This window comes from Lathyrus oleraceus, chromosome 7 (genome assembly GCF_024323335.1).
Source record: "Lathyrus oleraceus cultivar Zhongwan6 chromosome 7, CAAS_Psat_ZW6_1.0, whole genome shotgun sequence".
Lineage (NCBI taxonomy): Eukaryota > Viridiplantae > Streptophyta > Magnoliopsida > Fabales > Fabaceae > Lathyrus > Lathyrus oleraceus.
The window spans coordinates 236,327,385-236,350,704 of NC_066585.1; the positions used below are offsets into that span (position 1 = coordinate 236,327,385).

General features: G+C 37.0%; 1 non-coding gene across 1 annotated transcript; it reads left to right on the top strand.

Annotated features, from left to right (window-relative positions):
* Window positions 1-16,920: 16,920 nt before the first annotated feature.
* On the top strand, window positions 16,921-17,027 carry LOC127109464 (small nucleolar RNA R71). Its single transcript, XR_007796746.1, has one exon. It is a non-coding gene; the product is annotated as a small nucleolar RNA R71 (small nucleolar RNA).
* The last annotated feature ends 6,293 nt before the right edge of the window (window positions 17,028-23,320 follow it).

Below are 23,320 nucleotides of genomic sequence, written 5' to 3' on the forward strand. Positions count from 1 at the left end.
TGGCAAATCGAGTTTTGAGGGTTTCCAAGCATCATTGAGCTAACCTACCTCAAGGATTCATCATTTCAAAGCTTCGTGTTCATCTGTTTCGAGCTGCATCACTCAAACAACCACTGATTCACCATTTGTTTCAAATTCAAGTAAGGTTTCGAGTTCCTCTTTTCTCAAAATAATGCTATGTTTCTTGTAGTTCTTGCCACGCTGAATCCATTGCAACTTGTATCATTCAAAATGGTTATGATATGCGTGAGAAATCTGAATTTCCATTTGTGTGCTCAAACTTATTTTCACTCGATTTGCCTTGCTTAGGATGAGTTAGTGAGATTGGTTGTCATATTTGTGTTGTATGTGGTCTGATGATTCCATTGATGTATTTAATTTGTTGTTCTGGGCATAAAAAATTTCGAGTTGATTTGAAGATGGTGAAGCCATGCTGTTGTGATGAACCCTAATATTTTTCCAGAAATATCTTGCTTCATGTATGCATGTGTGTTGGCTACTGTTGTTGTTTTCGTTGCATGAACACCACCATATCACTGCCATGCGATTTGTACATTGTTATTTGAAATTTGTTTGATGATGATGGACCATGAAGATGATCATATGTTGCTGTTGTATACAAACCCTAAGAAAATCTGCCCAGAAATGCGATTGGCTGTTTGTTTACTTGCCCTGCGAATTTACTGTTCCATTGGAAGCGAGCCAATCAAAATATTTGGTCTGTGGAGCCTAAACGCAGCGTTTAGTTAAGTGACACGCTGAATTACCAAAATGCCATGCTGACTTTGGTTGACCCATTAAACCATGTTCTTTGTTCATGTTTGCTCCAATTTGTTCATCATCTTCTAAAATTCACAACTCACTCAATTTAGCTCCAAAATTCATGAAATTTTTTCCATCATTTTCACATGAATGTCTATTATTTAATCATGATTTTTTATGAATTTTTGGTTGGCTGGATTTTAAATGGCATTAGACTTCTTAACATGTATGCTTATTTGACACCTTTTGCCATTTCTTTTGTGAAATGATCATGATGTATCCAATGCCCCTGATATCTTTTTTGGTGAAACTAGACTCATTCACCTTTGTTCTGATGTAGAGTTTGTGCATTTATCATATGTGGTTTGTGAGATACAAATTTTTGAAGTAGGGTGTGACAACTTGTGTCACACCAATGATGTGCATTTGCTGATTTTTGTTTACATACTTCCTGGCCTCCAATTGACCCCAAATTTTGCATGATCCCTCTCTTATATGTCTAGTTGACTTGTGAATTTTCTTGGATTTATTTGAGCCATTTCCTAATTATTTGAGATTTTTCTTCCCTGCCTAGTCAATTGTTGACTTTGTGTGACACACCTTGCCATTTCATTTGGGAAATTCTCATATCTTATTGTATGATCATGAAATTTCATATGTGCATACTAGACATCTTGAGCTGTGCATTGGTGTTCATCCCATCCATTTCTCATCTGTTTTCATTTTGTTATGATTTTTTGAAGTTGACCCATGTTTGTTGACCTTCATTGTGCATGCTTGAAATTATGTTGACTTCCTGATTTTAATTGACCATCTTCCCATGATCCAATTGAGCTAAAATTTCATATGCATGCTATGTTATGGATTATAATTGAGTATAAATTATTTGATGATTTTTGAAATTGTTTGGGTTGACTTTTGATGCAAGTCATTCTGTTGACTTCTTTGAGCCTTCATTTGCCATGCTTTGGTTTCCTTATGCTTATGAATTGATGATGGTGCATGATATGAACATGAATCCAATTGTGTTTGCTTCCTAAATGTTTGAACTTGACTTTGGTTGACTTTCATTTGCTGTTTTGACTTTTTCATTTGTTTTTGACCCTAGGCTTGTCCTAGTGGTCTTTTGGGCTTATGATTGAGTTTATGTTTCAGGTTAAGCAACAATGCCTCAAAGATCATACAAATGTGATTGAGTTTGATTACATATCATGTGCTAACCCTTGTTTTGTAGGTGGCATGACTCATTTGACTTGAGTTTGTGCTTTGCACATTGGTTCCTCTGTGTTGACTTTTGTTTACCAATCCCTTTTGTTTTAAACTGTTGAACTGTTTACTGATTGGTTTGACTTTTTCAGGTACCTTTAGTTGCTTAAGTTCTTTGAACTTGCTTTGCTTTGCTTTTTTTAGCAACTTGCTTGAGGTATAATCTTTTTTACTTCATGTAGTCTGGAAGACCTGGCCTGTTACTTGGCCAGGCAACTGTCTGAAGTCCTCCTTAAGAGGCAATGCTTGTGTATGTTTAATTTGTCCTTGTACAGAGTCAAAGACCTCCTAAGTGAAGAGGCAATTGGCAGAACCAAGGGATAAGAAATCTATCCCCTGCTATTCAGTGTGTCTTCTGTCTTGCTCACACCACTGTGTTGATGCATTTCAGACAAAAACCCAAGATCTTGTGCAATTGCACAGTTGAGTCAGTATCAAATGTGTAGAAGGGTTCCCACTTTCTGAACCCACACATTCTTGTCAAATGCTCTCCCTGGCCAGGGATAGAAGCAATGAGGCACACCCCTCATCTCCTTTCATCTGCTTCACCTTAGCCCCTCAATGGCAAGGTTAAGAGCAACACTCACCCCATTCCAGAGGTTTGTTTGTTGAGGTTGATATGACCCCTCGACTAAAACCTAACCCTTGTTTGAGCCACTTGCTTGTGTATAGTGTGTGCTATCTGTGCTTGTCTGTTTGTTTGACTTGCTTCCTGTGCAAGTTAGGTTTAGTTTAGACTAATCCTTGTTTGCTTTCGCCCTCGTTGCGATCGAGCCTTTTCCTTTCTCTCGCCCTCGTTGCGATCGAGCCTTTTCCTTTCTCTCGCCCTCGTTGCGATCGAGACTTTTCCTTTCTCTTGCCCTAGTTGCAATCGAGACCTTTGTCCCTCCGTAGCCGAACTACGGCAACTCTGATTCTCATGTCCACATGAGATACGTAGGCACGAGATGCGATGTCTTGTCGAGTTTGACTAACCACTAACACTAATTCTCTTCTCTCGCCCTCGTTGCGATTGAGACCTCCCCTTTCTCTTGCCCTAGTTGCAATCGAGACCCTCCTTGCTTCCTGTGCAAGTTAGGTGTGCGTGTGGCTTGCTTCCTGTGCAAGTCATGTCTAGGATAGGTTGGCCCTTGTGCCATTTAGCTAGAAACCTTAACTTAGGGTTGACTTTTGCATGACAACATCTAGGCTCGAGTCGTAGTCTCCCTAGTGTTGTGTCTCCCTCTGTTATCTGGTTAGGCTAGATCCTTTATCCCTGCGTAGGGGAACTACATCGCCCTGATCTTCACACCAGATGAAGTATGTAGGCAGGAGATTGAGCTGATCTCTCCGGGCGCCCTTTTTCTTTTTCAACCCTTTGTGTCTTAACCACCCTTGTGTGTGTTCTGGTTGGAGTCCGACATAAGTCCAGCGATTGGCAGTTGGTTTCCTGTGTTTGTTCTGGTTCGGATGCTGATGTAAGTCCAACGATTGGCATTCAGGCTCCACGTTTGCCTGTGTTTGTGTTTGTTTGTGTGCGTGTCAGCCGAGCTACGAATGCTCTGATTCTTCTCTCGTCCGAGAAGATACGTATGCATAGGATGCGATATCCTAGCGAGCATGTGTCGTCTCCCCAGTCCGAACTACTTCGACTCTGATGTCTATGCCTGATAGACTAAGTAGGCCCAGGATGCGACATCCTGCCGAGTCAGTTTCAGTCTTTTTCTTTTGTCTCTTTCAGCCAGTGTGTGTGTGAGTTTGAGCAGTGTTTTAGCAACCACTTTCCTTCCTTTTGTGCGTGGATCCCGTAGAGTACTACGGATGCGTAGGGGTGCTAATACCTTCCCTTCGCATAACCGACTCCCGAACCCATCCTCTTTGGTCGCGAGACCATGTTCTTTCCTAGGTTTACTCTGAGCGTTTCCTTTCCCTCTTTTGGGATAAATAACGCACGGTGGCGGCTCTGTTGTTTCTTTCTTTTCCCGCCGGTTTTTCGCGTGATGCGACACCCAATAAGCATCACCAGTATCAAATTGGTACCTACTCGTTGCACTTAAAGCATACGAGACATTTGGTCGAGTACATAACATGGCACACATGATAGATCCTATTACAGATGCATATGGAATCTTATTCATGCGATCCCTTTCTTCCTTAGTTAAAGGGGATTGTGTTTTTGATAGGCAAAGGCCATGTTGCATAGGTATGAATCCTTTCTTGGAATCATGCATATTAAAGCGTGTCAGCACTTAGTCTATGTACGTACTCTGACTTAGGCCAAGCAGTTTTTATGATCTATCTCTATAGATTTTGATTCCTAATATATAGGCTTCTTCACCTAGGTCCTTCATGGAAAAGCATTTCCCCAACCAAGACTTTACTTGTTGTAGGGTAGGGACATCGTTTCTAATGAGTAATATGTCATCTACATATAATACCAAGAAAACGATCATGCTCCCACTAACCTTCTTGTAGACACAAGGCTCATCTTAGTTCTCGATGAATCCATATTGTTTTATCGTTTCATCAAAATGAAGATTCCAGCTTCTAGAAACTTACTTCAATCCATAGATTTATCTTTGTAACTTACATATCTTTTGGGCTTCTTCTGGTATGTCAAATCCTTCAGGTTGTGTCATGTACACATCCTCAAGAAGATTCCCATTAAGGAAAGCAGTTTTGACATCCATCTGCCATATTTCATAATCATGATATGCAGCGATAGCAAGTAAAATCTGAACAAATTTAAGCATTGCAACTAGTGAAAAGGTTTCATCATAGCCAACCCCATGAATTTGTTTATATCCTTTTACAACCAGTCTTGCCTTATAGGTATGTACCTTACCATCCATGTCAGTCTTCTTTTTGAAGACCCACTTGCATCCTATAGGGTTTACTCCTACAGGAGGCTCTACCAAGGTCTAAACTTGGTTTGTGTACATAGAATCCATTTCAGATTTCATGGCTTCTAGCCACTTCTCAGACTCGGGACCAGTTATGGCCTCTTGGTAGGTCACATGCTCATCTTGATCCATGAGTAATACATCACCTTGATCAGTTGTGAGATATCCATATCTCTCAGGTTGGTGACGTATCCTGCTTGACCTACGTTGGTCTTGTTCTACTTGAGCAGGTTGCTCTTCCACAACTACTTGTATTTCCTGCTCTAATTCCTCCATAGGTGTATCAATGCTTTGTGATTCTTGAATTTCTTTAAGCTCTACTTTCCTCCCACTGATTCCTTTGGAAATAAAATCCTTTTCTAGGAAAACTCCAGTTCGAGCGACAAATACTTTGCCCTCAAAAGGATTGTAGAAGTAATACCCTATTGTTTTTTTAGGATACCCCACAAATAAGCATTTGTCAGATTTAGGCTCAAGCTTAGTTGAAATTTGTCGTTTCACATAAACTTCGCAACCCCAAATCTTCATGTAAGACATATGTGGTTTCTTACCACTCCATATCTCATATGGTGTCTTCTCAACCTTTTTGGATGGAACACGGTTAAGTGTGTAAGCTGCTGTCAATAGTGCATGTCCCCAAAAAGAGTTTGGAAGATCGACGTGACTCATCATGGATCGGACCATGTCTAACAGGGTTCGATTTCTTCTCTCGGATACAATATTCCATTGGGGTGTTCCAGGAGGAGTAAGTTGGGATAGGATCCCACACTCTTTCAGATGGTCATCAAACTCTAGGCTTAAATACTCACCACCTCGATCTGATTAAAGAGTTTTAATATTCTTACCTAGTTGGTTTTGTACGTCATTCTTGAATTCCTAGAACTTTTCAAAGGACTCTATTTGTGTTTCATTAAATACACATAACCATATCTACTGAAATCATCAGTAAATGTGATGAAGTACTGAAAACCTCCTCTGGCTGGTATGTTCAGTGGTCCACATACATCAGTATGTATGGGGGCCAAAAGATCATTAGCTCTTTCACCTTTCCTGTGAATGGATACTTTTTCATCTTTCCAATTATACAAGATTTGCATGTCTCATATGATTCATAATCAAAAGAGTTCAAGAGTCCATCTTTATGGAGTTTAGAAATGCGTTTCTCATTTATGTGGCCTAATCGACAATGCCAAATGTAAGTTGGATTTAACTCATTAGGTTTCACCCTTTTAGTATTAATGTTATAAATAGGCATTTCAAGATCAAGGACATATAGTCCATTATTCATTTGTGCATTAGCATAGAATATATCATTCAAATAAATTGAGCAACAATTGTTCTTTATTATAAATGAAAAACCAAACTTGTCCAAACAAGAAACTGAAATTATATTCCTGCTAATTGCAGGTACATAATAACAGTTCTCTAACTGAATTATTAAACCACTAGGTAAAGTCAATACATAAGTTCCTATGGCTAAAGCAGCAACCTTTGCTCCATTGCCAACTCGTAGGTCAACTTCACCTTTTGCCAAATCTCTACTCCTTTTTAGCCCCTGCACATTGGTGCAAACGTGAGAACCACATCCAGTATATAATACCCATGATGCAGAAGTATATAAATTAATTTCAATAACAAAAATACCTGAAGTTGAAGTCTCTACTCCATTCTTCTTATCTTCCAGGTACTTTGGGCAGTTTCTCTTCCAGTGTTCGGTCTTACCGCAATGGAAGCAGGTGTCTTCCTTTGCTATGCCTCCAATAGGCTTCAAAGCAGCAATAGTGGGTTTGGGTTTGGCAACTTCCTTGCCTTTACCTTTATCATCCTGCTTGGTGGGTCTTTTGTTTTGTCTCTTTCGATTTACGATCATCAGAATGGACTTCCCTTTTGACTTCAGATTCTGCTCAACAGTTCTTAACATGGCTAGATGTTCAGGAAAAGATTTGTCCATATCATTCATATTGAAATTTAGGACAAATTGACTGAATCTATCCGGCAACGATTGCAAGACCAAATCAGTCGCAAGTTCCTTTCTGAGGGGAAAACCCAACCTATCAAGGTTTTCCACATACCCAATCATCTTGAGCACGTGGGGACCTATAGGGGCTCCCTCAGCTAACTTTCCTTGAAAAAGGGCTTTTGAAACTTCAAACCTTTCATGCCTTGCTTGCTCTTGATAGAGCATCTTCAGGTGTTCGATCATATCGAACGCTGCCATGTTCTCATGTTGCTTTTGCAACTCTGAGTTCATGGTAGCTAGCATGAGACAAGAAGTTTCATTGGCATCATCGACATGCTTCTTATAAGCATCTCTTTCTTCCTTAGGTGCAGAACTAGGAGGTTCCTCTTCAGGAACAGGTTTCTCCAAGACATACAACTTTCTATCATGTTTGAGGACAATCCTCAGATTTCGGTGCCAATCCAGAAAATTTGTCCCAGACAATTTTTCCTTGTCAAGGATTGATCGCAAAATGTTGTTAGAGGTGTTTGTTGTCATGGTAATCTACATGAAAATAATGAAAATATAAGTATCAATAAAATATTTAATTGGGCCTTTAATTAAATATGCTCCCACTATTTTACTCAAAACAAATGACCCTCACCATTTGATTCGGAAAATCCCGTTGGAAGATTTTCTAGTGGGTCGAGATCCTTTGTTTTAAGTCTGCGTAGGCGAATTACACAAAACTAGGTTATTTAGGTAGGAACTCCTTCCAATTGTATCTAATACAACTCTCAAATATTTTAGTTGGGTGAATAACTCCTTATTCCAATCCATCACATGGATCATTTCTAACTCTTGCTTCTAAACATATATAATCTTATTATAATTTGTTTAGTTAAGTTTGACCCATTGTTTTAGCAATTGGATATTACAATTATCCCATCGCACCTTAATAATATAGAACATGCACCTCGCGTAGGCGAAACCTACATTATTTGATACTAGTCTTAATGAGTGCTAAAACTTGGAAAGCATAAACTTAATATTTAATTTGAGGGAATTTGCAATTATTCTGATCTCATCGGCTTATTTATCATATAAATCGTCTCTCACATGCATCAACATACACTCACATGCATCAACATACATAATGAAATAGTTATGGCCCCTAGCGCAATTGTTCTCCCAAGCCAATGAGAGAACCTAAGCTAACCTAATAACGATCTAAGCTTCTCCAAGCAAGATCTTCAAGGTTGTCCTCCTTTGATATTGAATTCTTCTCTTTCTTCATAACATTACATTACATAAAAGAAACTCGTTTTACATACAAGGGAGTGAGATGAGAAAAGAAGTTACATTAAGAGATTAAAAGAGAGGCACGACATGCAGGTCGTATTTAAAAAAAACAAAATAAAGGAAAACTAAGGCCATAACCGATCACCACAAGACAACAATAATAAACACATTATTATTATTAATTTTAATTCTTTTAATTAATTAAAACCAAATTAAATTTCGGCAACCAATCACACTACGCAGAGTTAGCCGGGGTCCGCTGCACAGTCACAACCCTAATCGCATAACTCTTTGACAACACAACCCTTGTGCCGTCATTAACCCTAATGCACCAATTTCAGACCGTCAAACACATCTCGATTGTTGATTCAGTATGATTGATCAACACGTCATTGCTTCACCATACTAATGTCGGATCAAGAAGCAAACGACCATTGATCTTTCAAAGGAAAACAACGATTAAGTGTTTGAATGAACGAAACAGAAATAGTATATCATATATACCGTATTTTGCATCAGGATTACTTATATCATATATATAACTTGATCAATCTCAATTGCATAACCTATGGACGATCCATGTATCGCTGCTTCACCATACTAATGTCGGATTCCGAAGCATAGTCAACATCAATCATCCAAATCGTACACACATGATGCCAAATTTAATTACTCGTTTATTCTTTGATTCATTCTGTCTTTTAATCGTATTAATACAGAAAATACAAAATAAACAGCTATCAGATGCATGGTTTCGTAAGTGGCTCTGATACCACTGAAGGAGAAGAGTGATCCAAAACGCAGCGGAATTTAAAATTTCTCCTTTAGTGATCCTTGCGAATGGGCATGATCAGTGATAGAATGGTTACCTATTATGGAGATTGTAACCTTTGATGCAGATCTACGGAGCGATCACGAATATTGAATGATGACAACGCCTCTACTCAGTCCACACGAACGGATTCCTTCAATCTTAGTGCTAGCTGCTACGAATGAAGGCTTTGAGTGAGAGAGAGAAAACAAAATTGCAACTACGCAGTTGCTTCTACACAAGGGTTCTATTTATAGAACCACTTGTGTGGGCTGCAAGCTAAAAAGCCCACTCAAGTGTATGTGGCCCATATCTTATAATATGCCAAAATCACTTAAGCGCGTGGTACCTTATCATATTTCGTATTCTACTTAAGTACACCGTACCTTACGATGTTCTACAATTCACTTAAGGGCATCGTACATTACGATATTCTTTAGGTACTCTATCTCTCATCAATCCGTCATTTTGTAAGTGACCCTGTAGGTTTTCGCGGCATTGGCAATTATATTAAATCACGTATTTAACATAATAAACAGTGAGCGGTATCTAGCAACACATCACTGCTACCCAAGACACAAAAATGTCATGTGATCTTACAAACCCTTTTGTGATAATACTTATGTGTACAATTACCCTTTTGCCCTTATATCTATATTGAACACAAGGCATAGACCATGTCATCCTTGTCCAGTTCAATATTAGGCCCAAAGACATTTATCCTGTTATGCAGGATGGGCAAATTCCATCTAGGTCACTCATGTCCCTTAGCATGCTTCGTGGAATACCCATCAACTGTCTTTATTGTCATCCAGTTACGGACAATGTTTGATGAGCAATAAGGCACTCGACTCTACATCTAGGGTCCATAGTGGTTTCAGGTCGAAGGGTGGTATACATCATTATCACCATGAGAATAACTTATGACACTTTGCATAACATTCTATATAGTATTCTTATAGTAGGTCAATCCAGTATAAATATTACTCTTAATATTCATACCTATGTTTAAGACTTGATAATTCCTTATCCATGATCTATGAGATGTGATCATTAGTCTATATACATAATAGTCTTAATGCTTTAATGTTATCTCACTTCACAATAAAGCTCGACTTTGGATACTTTAAGAATAATGTCCTTATGTTTAATGTGATCTCATGATTAAGTCACACTTGATACATTAAACGGACTATCTATTCTAGGGACTTTATTAAACAAACATAATAAAGAAAAATCCTTTTATTAATAATAAATAATTCGATACAAGTACCAAAAGTATTGGCCTCTAGAGCTTACACCAACATTGAGGTTATTAAACCTCCAAAAACAATTGGTCCTCTTCTCGCGTTGACTATGGCTTGCATGTGAGAGAACATGAAAGGGGCGGTATTTACCTTTTGTGGCACAAAAGTGGCGGGCAGATAGAAGAATTCTTTCTCGCTCACCTTTTTAGAGTTGGATCGGCCAAAAATAGTGCAAGCCAATATTTGGCGGTAATAACGGATAGTCGGATTTTGAATTAAAGTGGCTCTATTTCCCTCAAAATTGTGTTTACCGTACCTGTTATTTTCCTCCAGAATGGTTGAAAGGCATGCTGCCAACCCTCAGTGTCTGGGACCTCGCTTACTACATCATTCCCATGGGGGAATTGTAGCAGGTCCGCCAGTTCGGAAAAAGTAAAAGCATACTCTACATTGAACAAGTGAAACTGGATTGTCCCACTAAAACAGTTTGTGTTGGGGGTAGGACTAAAAATAAGCGAACTAAGGAATTTTAGTGTTAATTGGACATATACCGGGTTTTTAAAAGATAGGAAATAATTTAAACTTAAAGTATTTAGCATATGATTAACACTATCAAGAATTCCTAAGGCTATTAAACAAGGTTCATCAGTGTACCTTATTGACTCTATTTCTCTTACCCTTAGAGCCGTCTAGATTTCTTCTTGCAATTCACCTGGTTCGTCGGCTCTAAACAATGTTTCGTATTCGCGCCTTTGTGCCATGACCAAAATTCACACTACTTGTGTATGTAGTAAGAGTGTAGCAAGAAGAAGGAGAATTACGTTTATGAAATATGTGTTTTGTAAGGTTAATGTTCTGGTTTATATAGAGGTAAGGATAGTTGGAAAATAATTAATGGAATAAATTTCAATGAATGGTGTTAAATGCATCTGGAAAAGTATTGAAAGTGGTTGAAGAAGGTTTAATACTTTGTCTTGCATGCATGGGACAAGGAATTGATGGAATTGATGGCACAACAGCAGTGTGAAGATTGATGGAGTGTGGCGGGCGCCACAATCTGTGTTTGTGGTAGGTGTCACATGCAGTGATGTATGTGTTCCCCATGCTTTATCTTTTGACCACTATTTTTCATGTGATTTTATTTGACCAACATTTAATAGTTATTGTATAATTAGGTGAAAGAAAAACAAGATACATAAAAGTGAGAATTAAGGATTAAATAGGATATGGTAGAATGAAATTAAAACATAAAATCGAAAAAGAAAAGAATGAGGTAGATAGAAAAGAATAACATAATTCATTTGCTGGATAAAAATGAAATAATTAAAAATTCCTAATGTGTAAAAACAACAAGAACATCCAAACATGAAAATAAGATCTAAAATCAATGTTAGTAAAGCGGTAGAATTCGTATATATATTAGCCATTATGGCGACTGCCGGCAGGAGGAGTGAACGAGTAGAAGTGCTTGTAGATGTGATCCAAGTTCTCTGTCACTACGTCCATAAAGCCGTGGAGGTCCACGCGCAGAGTGCTCAATTCGCCTCTTAGGTTGGCGATGTCGGTCTGGACAACGTCGATGACAGCAACATGATCGGTAGGAGGCGCAGCAGGTACAACAGGGGTGCACGAGTCAGCGTCAGAGAGATAGGTATCATAATGGTCATAGATTTGGGGTGTCTCTATAGGAGATGGTGGTGCATCTGGTGGTCCTTCCAAATCAAAGAGCCAGTTGTTCCTATCATGTACACTCGTCATATGGTCTGGCAAGGTAAACATGTGTACGACTTGGTTGTTAATTAAAAATTCAAACACATCCGGGCCCAGATTTATAATGATACCAGTGTTGAAACAAAATTGAATGTTCATTGGTCGTATTCCACCTAGAGGGTTAAGTCTGATAAGTGGTTGTCTCAGTCCATATGCATTTGTGATCATGGTCACTAAGCCCCCTATTAAGATTGGTCCATGGTTAGTTTGTGCCATATGGTCTAAGTTGGCTATCATAAATGTAGTGGCATTAACAGGACGGGCATGTGATGCACAATACATTATAAAGAATTCGTCTTTGGACACGAAGGTTATGTTTTGTTCTTTTCCAAATAAGGTGTGAGCTAGGATCTTATGAAAGTAACAGATGGCAGGGTTGTGGATGTTCTCAGAATGCATGAGATCCGGCTAAGGATGGTTGTTTCCTGTAATGCTACCCCAAAAGTAATGTAGTTCAAGGTCTGTAAGCAGGTCTTCCTGGGTGATGGTAAAGGTATCAGGACCATTTAGGCATCCTAGGAGTTCAGTTATTTCTCTATGATTGTAGTGATACTCAATATCAAACATCCTAAAGGTGATGAGGCCTTTGTTAAATCTGATACCATGGCTTGGCAAGTAAACTAGGGAGCTTAGGAATTCTAAGGTTAGCCTACGGTAAGAACTAAATTTTCTTTTGATAGCAAAAGTATCCCAACCAATTTGGTTAATTAGGAACATAATACTATCTCATATACCTAACTTAGTCATGATACGTCCATCAGGGTATATGGTTATTGTCATCTCTCTCTGAGCTAGAGCCTCAAAGAGTCTTCTTTGACCTCTGCCTCTGAAGACTATATCCATGTAGTCTACTTGTTGCATTGTGAAAGTCAGTAGCTAGATAAATTAAAGTAGACAATATCACTAAGTTAGTAATGGTTAATAATAAAGAAAAATACCGAGTGACTTTATGAAAAATAAGAAAGAAAAAATATGAGAAATAAGGAATAATAATAAATAGAAATTTAGATGATAGAATTAATAATTAAAAATAGAGTGTGGGTTGTCTCCCACCAAGCGCTTTGTTTACTATCGTAACCTCGACAGAAATTTGTTAAAGGTTAATTCAGTGAATGAGCTGACAGCTCTGCAAGTTTTAGATTCTCGAAAAAATCTTTGTTGTCAATGTTATGGTAATGTTTCAAACCCTTCCCGTTTAGGGTAAATGGTTCGCTAGCTTTTCCCTTTATCTCTATCGCTCCATTTGGAAAGACGTTGGTAATTTCAAAGGGACCGAACCACCTAGAAAGAAGTTTTCCTAGAAAGAGTCTAATTCGGGAGTTAAACAGAAGTACTTTGTCACCTTCCTTAAACTCTTTCCTCGATATACGATTGTCATGCCATTTTTTTGTTCTTTCTTTATAGATCCGGGAATTCTCGTACGCGTCTAATCTAAGTTCTTCTAGTTCATGGATATCTAATATTCTTTTCTCGCCTGCGGTAGTATAATTGAGATTAAGGGTCTTAATGGCCCAATATGTCTTATGTTCTAATTCTACAGGCAGATGACACGATTTTCCATAAACTAGCTTAAATGGTGTGGTTCCTATTGGGGTCTTATAAGCTGTCATATATGCCCACAGGGCTTCGTGTAATTTTGAGGACCAATCTTTCCTAGAGGTGGCAACTGTTTTTTCTAAGATTTTCTTGATTTCTCTATTCGAGACCTCTACTTTCCCACTCGTTTGTGGGTGATAGGGTGTTTCTACGCGGTGTCGGACTCCATATTTTAGTAATAGCTTTTCGAAAATCTTTGAAATGAAATGGGAGATACCATCACTGATGACAAGTCTCGACACGCCGAATCTAGGGAATATTATATGCTTAAAGACTCTAATTACCACTTGTGCATCATTTGTTGGAGAGGTTATAGCCTCGATCCATTTTGATACGTAATCGACCACAACGAGTATGTACTTGTTACCAAAAGAAGATGGGAAAGGTCACATGAAATCAATTCCCCACACGTCGAAGACTTCTACTTCTAAAATGCCTTTAAGTGGCATTTTGTCGCGTCTGGAGATGTTGCTAGTGCGTTGGCACCGATCGCAATTTATGATCGCGATGTGGACATCTTTCCACAGAGTGGGCCAAAAGAGGCCGGCTTGAAAGAGCTTGGCGCAAGTCTTTGAGGTGCTTGCATGTACTCCATAGGGGGCAGCATGACATTGGGAGATTATATTTCCTACTTCATCTTCGGGGACACATCGATGGAAGATACCGTCAGCGCCTCTTTTAAAAAGCAGAGGCTCATGCCAATAGTATTGTTTAAGATCATGGAAAAAAATTCTTCTTTTGTTGGTAAGTCAAGTCTGGTGGAAGCACCCTAGATGCTAAGTAGTTGACGAAGTCAGCATACCATGACAATGTCGTTTTAGTGTAAATTGCTTCCACTACCTCGTTTGTTTCGGTATCCTCATAGGTTAAAGCATATTTAGTTGTATTACTTTCCAACTGGGCTATGAGTCGTTCGTAAGGGAAATCATCATTGATAGGCACTCGTTCGGGTTCCATACCTTTCATCCTTGACAAGTGATCAGCTACGACGTTCTCAGTGCCCCTCTTACCCAAGGTTCTACTTGCGTAGTATATTACATGAAGCTTCTTATCCCTTCTTTGTCCTAAGACTGCGCCTACGACATAGTTACTAGCGTTACACATGATTTCAAATGGTAATCTTCAATCGTGCGGTTGCATGATAGGTGCGGTGATATGAGTTGGTTTCAATTGTTCAAACGTTGTTAGGCATTTCTCGTCAAAGATGAATTCGACGTCTTTCCTCAATAAGCCAGTTAGTGGTTTGGTGATTTTTGAGAAATCTTTAATGAATCGTCGGTAGAAACTGGTGTGTCCTAAGAAACTTCGTATTTCTCTTATGGTTTTCAGAGGTTGAAGGTTTTCTATAACTTCTACTTTAGCCTTGTCAACTTCAATCCCCTTACCAGATACTATGTGTCCGAGTACGATTCTTTGTCGGACCATGAAATGGCGTTTTTCCCAGTTTAACACGAGGTTCACTTTTACGCATCTTTCAAGTACCATTTCAAGATTCGATAAACATCCTTTAAAACACTTACCGCAAACAGAGAAATCATCCATAAAGACTTCCATGATTTCGTCTATAAAATCAGGGAAAATTGACATCATGCATCTTTGGAATGTTGCGAGACGTTACATAATCCGAACGGCATTCGTGGATAGAAGAACGTACCATAGGGACATGTGAAGATTGTTTTCTCTTGGTCGTCAGGATGAATGGAAATTTGGAAGAATCCTGAATAACCGCCTAAATAGCAGAAGTGAGAATGCTTAGTCAATCGTTCAAGCATTTGATCAATAAACGGTAAAGGAAAATGATCCTTTCGAGTGGCTTTGTTTAATTCTCTATAATCAATGCACATTCTACTTTTAGTTACCACTCTTTGTGCTATAGATTCGCCTTTTTCATTATTAACAACTGTGACGCCTCCCTTCTTTGGTACGACATGTACTGGGATGACCCATTGACTATCGGATATTGGGTAGATAATCCCTGCTTCTAACAGCTTTTTCACTTCTTTCTTTACTACATCGCTCAGAATGGCATTTATCCTTCTTTGATGTTCTCTAGAGGTCTTATTGTCTTCCTCTAGCATAATGTGATGTGTGCATATGGAATGGCTTATTCCTTTTAGATCTGAGATATTGTAGCCTAAAGCAGTCGGATATTTCCTTAAAACGTGTAGGAGTTTTTCGGTTTCTATCTGCCCTAAGTCTGCATTAACTATTACAAGTCGCTCGAGTTCAGTGTCTAGGAATTCGTACCTTAAATATTTGGGTAGCGTTTTAAGTTCTAATGTTGGTTTCTTCGGGCAAGGCATATGATTGGGTACCTTAAATTTCCCTACACTTTTAGATTTAACAAGTTTTTGAGGATATGGGATAGGACGTTTATACGGTGGTGGAGGCACATATGGTTCTTCTTTATCTATGGCCTCTTCGCTTTTATCTTCCTTTAGTTCGTCTTCCTTCTCAGTTAACTTACCAGGGTCTTGGTGCATGGTTGGACTTTGAATTCTAGGGTCGGTCGGTCCGTCTAATTCTGTCTCACTTCGTAGTATAATAGCATTTTCATAACCTTTCGGGTTTGGTTGTGGTTGTCCAGGAAATGTACTTGCAAGGGCAGCAATAGGTGCTTATTGTTGAGCCACTTGCGAAATTTCTGTTTCTAACATTTTGTTATGGGTGGCTAAAGCATCTACCTTATTTGCTAACTGCTTGATTTGCTTAGTAGTGTGTATGTTTTGATTTAGGAAATCCTTATTTGTTTGGGCTTGGGTAGCTATTAAGTTTTCCATCATTATTTCAAGGTTTGACTTCCTAGGTGTATTTGTGGCAACTTTATGATATCCTGGTGGTACAGCAGGTGCTTAGTTAGGTGCATGCAATGTGTTATTATTTTTGTACAAAAAGTTCGGATGGTTCTTCCAACCTGGGTTATAGGTGTTTGAGTAAGGATTTCCTTGAGCATAACTCACTTGATCTTTGGAGATTCCTATCAAAAGTTGACATTCAGGGGTAGCATGCCCAGGAATTCCGCATATCTCGTAGTTTGGTGCTACGGCAGCCACGGTGGCTGCGGGTGTTATGGTCAGGTTTTCTATCTTTTGAGTAAGAGCATCTACCTTAGCATTAACATGGTCTAGACTGCTTATTTCGTACATACCGCCTTTCGTTGGAGGTTTCTCTACGGAGGTTCTTTCACTTCCCCACTGGTAGTAATTTTGGGTCATACTTTTGATAAGTTGATAGTCCTTATTATTGGGTTTATCCATCAGTGCGCCACCTGCGGCGGCGTCTATTGTCAATCTTGTGTTTTACAAGAGACTGTTGTAAAAGTTATGGATGATCAACCACTCTTCTATACCGTGATGTGGACAAAGCCTCATCATGTCCTTGTATCTCTCCCAAGCTTCAAAAAGTGATTCGTTGTCTTTTTGTTTAAACCCGTTTATTAGGGCTCTTGGCATAGCCGTCTTACTAGGTGAGAAATATCGTGCTAAGAAAACTTTCTTCAACTCGTTCCACGTAGTGACAGAGTTGGATGGTAGAGACTGGAGCCAAGCTCTAGCTCAATCTCTTAATGAGAAAGGTAAAAGACGTAGTCTTACAGCTTCGGGGATGACACCATCCGCTTTCATTGTGTCTGCGTATTGCAAAAACACTGACAAATGTAGCTTCGGGTCCTCCGTGGGACTAACGGAAAATTGGTTTTGTTGTACGGCTGACAATAATGAAGGTTTTAGCTCGAAATTATTTGCCTCGATGGCAGGGGCAGCGATTCTATTATGAGGTTCATCATGTGAAGGGATGACATATTACTTGAGAGGACGGTTATGTGGTCCTTTGGCCATATCTGGTTGTATAACTGGTTCAGGAATAGGGGTATTAGGATCAAGAAGACTTTGCTTGATACAGTGTTCTCGTATCAAGTCTCGTATCCAATGTTCTAATCTTAGAGAACGCTCTAGTTCGTCGAATGGTAGCTCTAATTTCTCGCCTTGAGAGCGAGTACTTGGCATACACTCGACAAACCAAACATGGATTCGGGAACAAACATGATATTCTGATAATTAAACATGAGATAAGCCATAAACAATTAAAATAGCAATTAAAATAAAATCAAGAATATAAACCGAAAACTTGGAATGAATTCTGATTCTTGAATTCAAACAATGCCGACACGCTTTGGCAATCGGGTACGCCGTTACAATCAAATTCAGTTGCTTAAAACAAAAAATCGTAATAGTCCCCGATATGGAGAATCTATCACTTTACAGGTAAATATCTGCTTAAGAAAAACTAACAACAAAATCTGGCTAAAAGTGCACCCCGTTCTCTGAAGACTGAAGTCTATATAATACTCCCTACTCCTCCTTAAAAATAGCCTTGAATATCTACTAGTGGGGAGCGGTTTGTTGAACGAGAACATGGAGAAAATTGTGGAGAGGAACAAGGAGGAATGGGTTGGTGGCGGCTGCCACAACCCTAGTTTGATCCACATGGCGGGCGCCACTCTCTCGTGTGGTGGGTGCCGCATTCTTCTAGTGTGGTGGGCACCACCCTTCTTTAATCCATGTGGCGGGTGCCACTCTCCCATGTGGTGGGCGCCACCATTCTTTATTTTGCTCCATTTTCTTCCCTTTTTTCTTTCCTTTTTGCTATTTTCCCCTTTTGCTTGTCTAGACATCTCTTATTCGATATATACCTGAAATAAACATAAAGTACAGCGTAATACTATGGAAAATCAAGTAAAAAGCAATGCATGTTAAGTCAAATATACGATACATTTTCGCGTTATCAATTACATACACCACAAATACAAACCTTCTTTGTCTTCTTGAGTCTATCTAACTAAAACCTAGTCACTCAAGGAAACCACTCAATCAACTTTGAGATTTACAAGTGTGTGTTTGCAAGTATTTCTTCTAAGGAAGTAGACTAAGACAAGCTAAATACAATGATTTTTTCACACAATAACGAGCAACAACTCTTGTGTGTTTACAAAAACTATACACATAAATAATATACTTTAGCAAATAGCGAGTGTATGTTCAATAACGTAAGTGTTAACAAGCATGAGCATTAGCAACATCTTCCATTCTTCTAAGTCTTCTATATATAGACAATTAAAAGATAAGTTGGAGGGTAGAATTGGAATAAAAAATTGTAATAGTCTTTTTGTGTAACGGTTTGCATATAGGAGACAAAATGGTACAATAGTATTGTCCTTAGCCTACAAAATCAGCGTAGTGGAGGGAAGGGTGATCTTGTATTGTTTAATATTTTTATGATGCAAAACCTTTTGATCTTATCTTCTAATCTTCATAAGCTTATGATGAAATTATGTTGAAGCATGCTTAGAAGGATCAAGATACTAGTTGATAAAATCTTCAAAACCTCGGTCTTCAATGGCTTAACACAGTTCCTCAGAACTTGGTCTTCAAAGTCTTCAGATCTTGTTCTTCAGAATATTCAGAACTTGAGCGCATAATATTGAAGGCTAACAAACCTTCAGAGGCTCTTCAATCAGAGTCACAGTCAGAAGCTTTAGCACAAACGTTCATCAGAACCATTGTCTAAGAGCTTTCTAAAACTTGACAGCATCTTGTAAAGCACTTGTATCTCTTCAGAGTCAGAGTGTAGTGATTTTAGAATCTGATGACGTCACACGTCAATTCTTCAGAGTCGGAACCTGCTAGCAATAACTGCACACTAGATAAAAACTATTAGTGTACAAAATTGTTCTCTAAGAAACAATGCATTGTTATCATCAAAACTAAAGGCCAAATGCATAACCAAATCTTGTTCTTACAGTTCTATGGTCATTAATCATCTGCATCACTATCATATGTGTTTAAGGATTAGATAAATGATCCAAGATTGACTATTTTCATCTTATTATTTGCTCATGTTTCCTTTGTATCATTGACATCCATCAACATATTATGGGATTGAAAGTCAAAGGTCAAGATTTGGATTTTTGTTTGACTTTCATTGCTAGTTCATTTGTATTGCATTTATTTTCATTTTTTGTGCATCCATTGGCATATATTTGAGAATGAGACAAAAGTAAAAAATGTTGACTTTTATCTTTGACCTTTAATTACTATTTGTATCTCATTTTGTATTTTATTTTTATTTAATAATGAGTTTGGTCTACTATTTGGTTAAGTTTATGTCTAGGATATTTTTCATTCATATAGAACATGATAAGATTAATCTTTTTCATATAAGACCAATTCTATACTCAATTAGGATAACTTTGAATTTCTACATAAATTTATTGTTGTACATTTGCATTGGTGTACTAAGTACATGTTTTCACACAATATTTCTATTACATACACATTTCATTACATATGCACCATTGTGCTTCAAAACGCACGAATAACATAAAACAGATGATAAAAGAAGCTTCATGTGCTTTTTTCTCATCCATGTGCGCCCAGCTGCAACAAGCTTCAACATTAACATTTTAAGTCTTGCCTTCACTCCATCAAACCATGTCAGGCCAAGCTCCAAGCCAAGCCTTTCCATCATGTTATCCATGGTATATTCATGCTCATTAATCACCATCACATGTGCAACATATAAGACAAAATTAAAAGGAAATAAGTTAGTTATAATCATTACCATATCATCATATAATCAAGTAATTTCATACATCATAACAGGGACCACTTTTCACGCGCATTGCAAGCCTCAATAACAAATTTTTAGCAAACTCATTTCAAATAAAACAAAATCATATATCCATTTTCAAATCATTTTCCAAACAAACTCACACACTTGAAAGTGGCCCATCTAGATCAATTTCTCAATCACCTTACTCAAGTGGTGTCAATCGTTAGTATGGTGACCCCGAACTCTATGGTACTTGCATCATTTGTCAATATTCATCGCCATCACATTGTCCTTGGGCGGGTTTGGTTCGAGAAGGATCTTTGCATGACTAACTTCTTGCATGATTCTCTCACACCTTGAATTTAGTGGGGTAAAATAATAATATGTCAGTCGGTTGGGATTGAACATTACTTTTTATCGTGCAGACGCTTGATCTTGATGTTTTATTTTTCCCAGTTATTTATGATTTGAATATTCCTTTCTCCTTCGTATTCATTGTTCTTTTTTCTGCATTACTCTCCTCACCTTTATTTTAACATTATGTCTACGCCATTATCTCCTACATCGATGATTTCAAATTTTAGGCCAGGGACTCACTGAAATTCCTTGTCCTGAGGCCATTTCGGAAAGGCCCTACGAATATTTCTTGATTAGTATGGGTGACTTTGATGGTGTCTTCGTTAAAACGAGCCAGACATTCTTGCATGACTCGGTCTTCCCTTGATGAACATTATAGAGACTTGGGGTCCACACTTTTCTATGCTTGCTGGCAGAAAAATAATGTATCAATTTTCTAGATAAATCTTGGTAATTGGTTATAGAGAACCTTGAGACACTCATGTACCAGCGTAAAGCGGCGTCCTTCAATGTAATCGCCATCAACTTGTATTTCAACGAGTCAATAGCACCAATGATGGTCATCTGAGTGATGATTGTTATGATATGCTTCTCAGACCCACTCTTATCACCAAAAGTGGCCAACAAAGGTGGTTTAAAATTATCTAGGACTTGATCATCCCATATTTTTTTCGTTATAGGTTGTGGGTCGACCGTATCCTCCATTTCTTTCTCTTAAGGTTTGGGTTAATGTTGATTTTGTTGTAATGTGTATATGTTGCCCAACAATAATTCATTATGACGACACAAAACCTTCCACAACGATGATCAATTCCTCAATGATAGCCTCAGACACTTGATTATTGTTGTTGGTTGCTCTGCACATGGGGAGGATGTGATCGACAGACTGAAGATATTTGTATGACACAAACAAGTTTTACCAGAGCCACACGGTGGACGCTAAATGTTCACATAAAAACACTAATGGATAACTCTGATACATGTTAGAAAAAGTCATAATGAGTTATTTTTTGCGGTATAATTGAGTATGTCTTTTTCAGTTACCGTGACATTCTCTTATACTAATTCTCGAGTGCTTGATCCAAGACTAAGACTTTGAATGTCATTAATCAACATAATGGGCATTCATGATCATTCATTCATCACTTATTACATTTGAGAGACACCTTTAGAATATGTTGATGTTATACAATAATGGTCTTTAAAGCTTTGTTTGGGGGTTTGGAGGGGAGGGGAAAGGTAGACTTCAAAAAATGATTTTTTTTTAAATATAGAGAAATCTTTAATATTTTTTGAAAAAAAGATTTTTTATAGAATGATAAAACATTGTTTATCATTAATATATTTTTAGATTTTAGAATACTATAACAACAAAAATTATATTTGAATAATTTATCTAAGCTTTTCAAAACCATGTAAACCCCATCCAATACAATTTTTTAGTTCCACGGATTTGGAAAATTTTGGTTTTTGAATAAAAATAAATTCTCCAAAACTCTTCTCACCTAAATCATTATATTTTTTCACTCAATCATTCTCTTTTTTCAAAGTTCTCCCCTCCAAACTCTCGACAAAAACCTAAATATATGTCAACCAACATCCTACCTAAAAAGGTTTATTTCACACTCAATTCTCTTTATATAGGCCTTTTCATTCGCGATCATGATCGTCCAAGCTTAAGGTCCAACGTGGTGAGATGATTAAGAAAAAAGTCAAATGGATAATCACCATTGTAATTTCTTGGGATGTACATATTTATTCCTTTCGTTTCAAAATTACTGTCATTTTAATAAATAAAATTTGTTTCAAAATGAATGTTATTATCATTTTTCATTGCAAAAATTATTCATATTTTTTCAAGTACGTCATTTATTTGTTACTCTAGACACTAACTCCAATAAATTTATAAGGTTAATTTATAAAATGTAATATCTTATTATAATATTATTATATTTTTTTAATCAGTGTGCAAAAATCTTAAACAACAAATATTTTGAATCGAAAGTAGTATATATATATATATATATATATATATATATATATATATATATATATATATATATATATATATATATATATATATATATATATATATATATATATATATATATATATATATATATATATATATATATATATATATATATATATATATATATATATATATATATATATGGAGCCAAAACTTTTATGTTGTGATGTTATTTATAAATATATTTTAATACATTTTTTATTTTAAACATACATTTTATGTATTGAATTATTTTTTCTGTTTTTAAAAATATTTTAAGATAAGCATCTTAATATTTTTTGTTTTTAGTTAAAATAATGATGATTAAGAAAATTTAATTTTTCAATTAATTTTTATCTAAGATCTAAAATTAATTGACTGAAAAAAACCTACAATAAATAAACTAGATAAATTAATACTTATTACGTGATAACAAAATCGGAAGTTTAAAAATTTAGTATACATTTTATTAAAAAAATATGTGTTGAAACTATAGGGGGGCAAGTGACCCCCATATGTAGCTCCTTTTATTTATTTATATATATATATATATATATATATATATATATATATATATATATATATATATATATATATATATATATATATATATATATATTAAATCATAGATTTTAATTTTGATATGATCGAATGATTAATTGAATAAAAATGTTAATTACAATTAAATAAAATTATTAATTATTATATAAAATTCAATTTAAAAGCTGTAATTTAGAATAAATTTAAAAAACTATTCTTAGAGTAAAT